The sequence below is a fragment of the Marmota monax genome, unplaced genomic scaffold, assembly GCF_021218885.2.
Source record: "Marmota monax isolate L192 unplaced genomic scaffold, Marmota_monax_Labrador192_F-V1.1 WCK01_AAM20220418_F8-fsc00055, whole genome shotgun sequence".
NCBI classification, from domain to species: Eukaryota; Metazoa; Chordata; class Mammalia; order Rodentia; family Sciuridae; genus Marmota; species Marmota monax.
This window is the reverse complement of record NW_026695205.1, coordinates 142156-148466: the sequence shown is the minus strand read 5'-3', so window position 1 is coordinate 148466 and position 6311 is coordinate 142156.

Here is a 6311-nt window from a genome sequence, read left to right as displayed (position 1 = left end):
TCAAATGAATGTGAATGCCTCTAGGCATTATTTTGACTGTCGAATTAAACCTTTCCTTTCTCAACCCCCAAATGAGTCAGAAAATAGTGACATTTATTTGAGTGCCTCAAACATGGCTCTGAAAAAACAGCCCTGTAAACCTGAGAGAAAGAGATTCCTTTGCACATTTGTACCATACACTGATACACAAACACGACACCAGTCACTTTAATTGGTCTAAATATTCATGTTTTCATTTCTGATTTTTTTCTGATAATTTCTTTTTTTACCAAGCTCGAATTATGAACATTTTCAAATGCACATAAAAGTTGGCAGAATTGTCAATTATCACTCAGATATCTACCTTCTGGATTCACTGGTTACTTACATTTTGCCATATTTGCTCTATAAATTAATCTCTTTTTTATTAACCATTTGAAATAAATTGCAGGCATCTCAATATGTCAAGCCTGAATACTATAGCATGTCTTTTAAAAATAAAGAAATTACATAATAAAACCATAATGTGTTATCATACCTATGAGAATTAATAAATATCACCTCGTATGCAGTGCTTTGTATTCAAATTTCCCCAGGTTTCCAAAAAAAATCTTTTTAAAAAATATACACACACACATACACATCCGCACTCAGATTACATAAAACTAAAATACATGGATGTATAAATAGCATGAGTGAAAGTTAGAATGTAAAAGCCTCAAGTTCTAAAAGACTTGGTCAAAATCAGATCATTTTGCAGGGAAGGTAAAATAATCAGCAAAAGTTCACCGACAATTGATCTTATGACCAATTGAGCTTATGACCACTTCTAAGACTGTGAGTGTTTGGAGGCATCAGAGGTACCAAGCCTGTAACTTGGGCTTCATATAACTAAAAACATAACATACCAAAATTTCTTGTTAACTGACATATTATCTAAATTATTCCAAGATCCATATTTTATATAAAATATAAATATCCAGCAGATGTTAAAAAATATCCAGCAGATAGAATGAAATATAGTTGTGACACTTTATCCTAAATATATAGTTTGCCCTTTTCTAATTCAAAGCAGTAAAATAGCTTTTGTGTGCTAGTCAACTTACATGGCTCATAAAAGGACATTATCAATCATAAGCAAAGGCAGTGTTTTAGCTATTCTGGGCATGTCGAGTGGTTAGGCTCCTTTGCTCCTAACAGTAAGGTTTGCTTCAGGACAGGGTGCTGGGTGAATTGTTCATGAAGAAACCATGAGAAGGAGGAATGGGAAAGGAAGAGAATTCCTGAGTGGTGCACAGGCCCACGTAGTGATTGGGGGACAGGACTGATGCACCCAAAAGAGGGGTGAATCATTACACAATAAGCACTAAAGGATGTGCTCAGAATTGTTACTGCTCCAGGAAATCAGGATGGAGGAAAATCAGAAAAAATGAGAAAAAAATGCTTCCTGGAAATGGGAGCTGAGCCCTGAGAAATGGTCATATTTGAACAGCAAGAAGGGCAAAGGAAGGGCTTTGCAGGTGAGTGACACCCTGTGAGAAATGCCATTCTGCCACACTTGCAAGGCAGTGGTTTGGGGCAAAGTGATAAAGATATACCAGTAAAGCTCAAGTTTTCCCAGAATAAAGGTGTGGCCCGTGCTTCCATTTGTACTCATCTTGTCCAATAAAATTATTTTCATAGCTAATGGAGCCTAGAAGTCATTATGAAGCCTTGAAGTAGAAGGGTAAGGTGATAATAGGTGATTACATAATGGGTTTTTTAAAAAAATATTTTTTTTTTAGTTGTCAATGGATCTTTTAATTAATTTATTTATTTACTTATATGTGGTGCTGAGGATGGAACCGAGGGCCTCACACAAGCCAGGCAAGTGCTCTACCTCTGAGCCACCACTCTGGTTTCTCTTCAGAGCATAGAAATCTTTCACCTTTTCTGTCATGTTTTTAAGGAGTTGAGCACAGGAAGATGGATAAAGCTTGACATTAATTTAACTTGATGGCTACAATCTACTCAAGTGACATTCATTTGACTTGGTTTCCATTCTTTCTTTTTCCTTTATCCCTTGGTTCTTCATAACATCCTTAGGACCCCCTTGCTGAATATTTACTACGTAAAATTTTAATTTAACCTTTATCATATTGAAATATTTCATAGTTACACAAAGTATCCATCACAACTGAGTGGTTAAATGTATTCTAGGACTTTCCTACTAAAACCTTTATGCCCTATCTTGAGCTCAATCTTGGCCGCCTTGACATACCCACCTGGCAGTGTGCATGTATGTTAGTCAGCTTTCTGAAGGAACAATTTATTTGGGCTCATGGCTTCAGAGGTTCCTGCCTATGGTCACTTGGCTTCACTGTTTCTGGGCCTGTGGTGAGGGCCATGGAGGAGGGGCATGGCAGAACATAGTTGTTGACCTCATGGCAGCCAGAAGCAAAGAGAGAGAGAAGAAGGGGCCAGGGACCAGACGGAGTCCACAAGGTCATCCTTTCAACTAGGCCCTACTTCCTACAGTTCCCTCCACCTCCCAAAGTCCCTTCAAACTACATCCATCAACGGCTTCATCCACAGATGAGATCAGAGTCCTCATGATCCAGTTATTCCCCAAATCTCTACCCCTGAACATTGCCACACCTGCTTCCACCATCTCTAAGACAGCAATAAAGGAGAATGTAGCAAATTATGCCCTGAAAACCTTTCACTCAGGAGTGACATAGGACACACACACACACACACACACACATTTTTTTAGCCAAGGTAAGTCAGCAAGGTCATCTCCAACTGTTTGTGGACATCTCTAATGACATTCACACTATTTTATTCATATTCCATCCTTCTTACCTATAATTTATAGACTTATTATTTAATGGAAAACTCTCAGGATAGAATCACTTGCTGAATGAGAAGAAATGAGCTGCCCAATGCACATGATTACTTTGAAATTACTTATTAACTTGAAAGTCTATTCCATGCAATAGTTTATAGGACTGAAATACAATTTCTGTAAATGTACCTCCAATTCAGAGACCATCTGTAGTTTATAGAAAATATTAACTTTAGTGAATATAATTGCAATGAGTCACTTGTCAGGAGCACCCTCTTTTCCATGGAAACAAAGGCTATTTTGCAATTTACCAATAATTCTGAGGCCCAGATTAGAGGTAAAGGCTTGCTTCCAACCCATCTTGCATGTCCATGCCTGGTTCAGTTATCCCTAATGCATCAGAGAAGTAGCTGCAAGTTTCCCACACTTTCTTGAACTCCAACTCTGGCTAATATTGGGCAATGTGTTATATTGTCACCTTCCAGAAGGGTCATTTGAGAGTTTTCTGTTTTCATTATTGGAACAAGGAGCTTGATGTAGGAGTTTGGAGGAGGTAGTTGTCTGATACCACAAAGGGCATAGAAAGAGCTTTGCTTTGAGGGTCTGCTTATATTCTGCTTTTAAGAATATTTCCTGGGGCTGGGGTTATGGCTCAGCGGTAGAGCGCTAGCCTCGCCCGTGCAAGGCCCTGGGTTCGATCCTCAGCGCCACATAAAAATAATAAATAAATAAATAATAAAGCTATTAAAATAAAAAAAGAATATTTTGTGTTTTGTCTCACAATTTTTCCACCTGTTTTAAATTTCTCTAGCTTGCAGTCCCTTCTAGACACTGTTACATTTTGATAAGGAAGGTCATGACTGAAGACTAGGAAGGCAAACATTTAGAGTTGTTTTCCTGGAGGACAGAAGTCATGACTGTCTTGTTTGCCACTGATTCCTATTGCATGGGACAGGTTCTGGCACATGGTACTCAATAAATATCATTGAGTGAATGAATGAGTGACAGATAGAGGAAACATTATTGATTCACCTCCGTGGTAGTTCTCTGTCTTACTTTTGACCAATGGCAAAAACTTGTAAGCCACTGCCCTGGAATGAGAATTGTAATGACTGCCACATTAAACTAAGCTGATAAGTTCATAGTCTTGCTCTCCAATTATTTCACTTGCTAGAGTATGCACATCTCCTACCAATCTCCAGTGACAACCAACTTTCAAGCCAAATTGAATTATTGACTGTTCTCAGAATGGGCATGCTCCTTGCTATAAGTTGAATTGTGTCCCTTCAAGAAAGATATGTTGAAGTCCTAATCCCCAGTGCCTCAAAATAGGACCTTATTTAGGAACAGGGTCATTGCAGATGTAATTAGTTAAGATGAGATCAAACTGCATTATGGTTCTAACCCAACATGGCTGGTGTCCTTATAAGAAAATGGCCATGTGAAGAGAGACACACAGAAGACCATGTGACAATGAGGCAGAGACTGTAGTTGCAAGCCAGGGGATGCTAAAGATTGCTAGAAAACCACCAGTAGCTAGAAGAGGCAAAGAAAGCATTCTTCTGGTTTCAAAGGGAGAACAGCCTACCAACAAGTTTATTTTGCATTTCTAGTCTCCAGAACTGTGAAGACAATTTATTTCTGTTGTTTGAAGCCACTCCATTTGTGGTATTTTGTTACAGCAGCTATAGGAAACTGATACACTCCTTATGCCCATGTGTTTTGCTTCCTCTATGTGGTCCAACTCCATTGTTTATCTGAGAACCTCCTTATTGTGATACAATAAAAATATATCTTTCTGGGTAAAATATCTAAATCCTTTCAAAATATTAGACTGGATGATTCCTCTTGTCTTCCACAGTTCTTTTATCTACCACAGAATGGACAGGGATGAACAGGCAAAAATTCTAAAGAGACTGCCTCAAAGGTATCAATGTTAGTTAAAAGAAATAAAATGAGTGACTTAAATGAGTAAATTAGAGAAAAAGCACCCGGGACATTGAGACTCCATGGGGAAATAAGGCAAGGTGCCAAGAACACAAAAGTGCTTGACTGGCAGCATGAGGGCTTGGGAAGGGCTGCCCACCCTGGTACGTAAGGATCCACCATTCCTGAGTTTCCTGGCAAACACGCTTCCTCTGCGTGCTCGCAAGACTATCTGTGAGGAAACTGTTAGGAGGAAATAATTAAAGACAGAGCCATAAATGGTCCTGTAGTTCCACTTGATTGACAGGAAGCACTGGGAAGGGGTTGGGGAGGATTGTGCCACAGAGAATGAAGTCATGAGATAAAGGCTTGGAAAAATGCATCAAAGTAAGCCTGCATTTGAATGTGCTCTGACAAAAAAGGAAAGAAACTGGGGGGGCAGGGAGAAGGGAGGGGGATCTGTGTGTGCCTGTTATTTCTCTCATGGCCTTTGGTCACATCAATTAGATGATAAATTATGCATAACAGTCTCCACTGGCATTCGAACACTTGCAGCGAGAAATGATGGATGTTCTGGTGACCCGTGCAAATTTGCTTGGGTTCAGAACAACGGTCTCAGTCTGTTGCTCAAATTGTTTCTCTCTCTCTCTCTCTCTCTCATTTATTTGGCTAGTTCTTTTTGGTATATTGAGTATTAAATACTGGGGCTTTCTACCACTGAACTATATTCCCAATCTTTTGTATTTTTTATGTTGAAACAGGGTCTCACTAAGTTGCCAAGGCTGGCCTCAAACTTGTCATCCTCTTGCCTCTGTCACCCCAGTCACTAGGATCATACAGGTCAGCTTTAAATTTCTCTCTCTGTGCTTAGGAGCATTAGATCAGTAGAGTCAGCTTGTTCCTCCAAGTAGTCTTATCACCAGGTGCTTCAATTGTCTTTGTGGGAAAATAAGTGAGTAGTGATGAGAGTGAGCCAGAGACAGAATGAGTACACAGTGCCTTCCATGGATAGGAGAGAGGACATGGGTTTGCTGGGGACGGGAGCAGGAAGCAAGGCCTGTGCTGGTCTCTCACTCTCTGAGAGCGGCAGAGCAAGCTAGTCCCTCCTCTCAGGGCCCTGGGGTTCAGTTGAGCATACAGTGGGGAGGGCCACACGGCCTCCCTACTAGCTGTGAGCACCAGCAAGTAGAGCCTCCAAAATATTTGGGCAGAAAGAGCATTTGACAGTTCAAAAAAAAAAAAAAAACCCACACACTTAGATGATTATTAAATTTGTTAAGTTTATATTTTTCACAGGGCTTTTGATGTCATCTCTTGCTCACCACTTAGTTTGCAGGTGTTGGTCCAGCCCTCGGTGTTAGAGGTGGAGGAAATCTGCAGCTCTGTCCAAAGGGGTGCTGGGGTCAAAGCCAGAGGGATCTGTTCCCATAGGAAGGACAGAAGTTGAAGTGTGGAATCAAAGTCGGGGTGGAGCACGATAGGAGGGAGGAGGGAGGCTAAGAATAACATAAGCAGCAAAGGGGGAGATGGTCTGGAGAAATTCTAGACTTTGGACAGATGCCTGCCCCCAACCACTGGT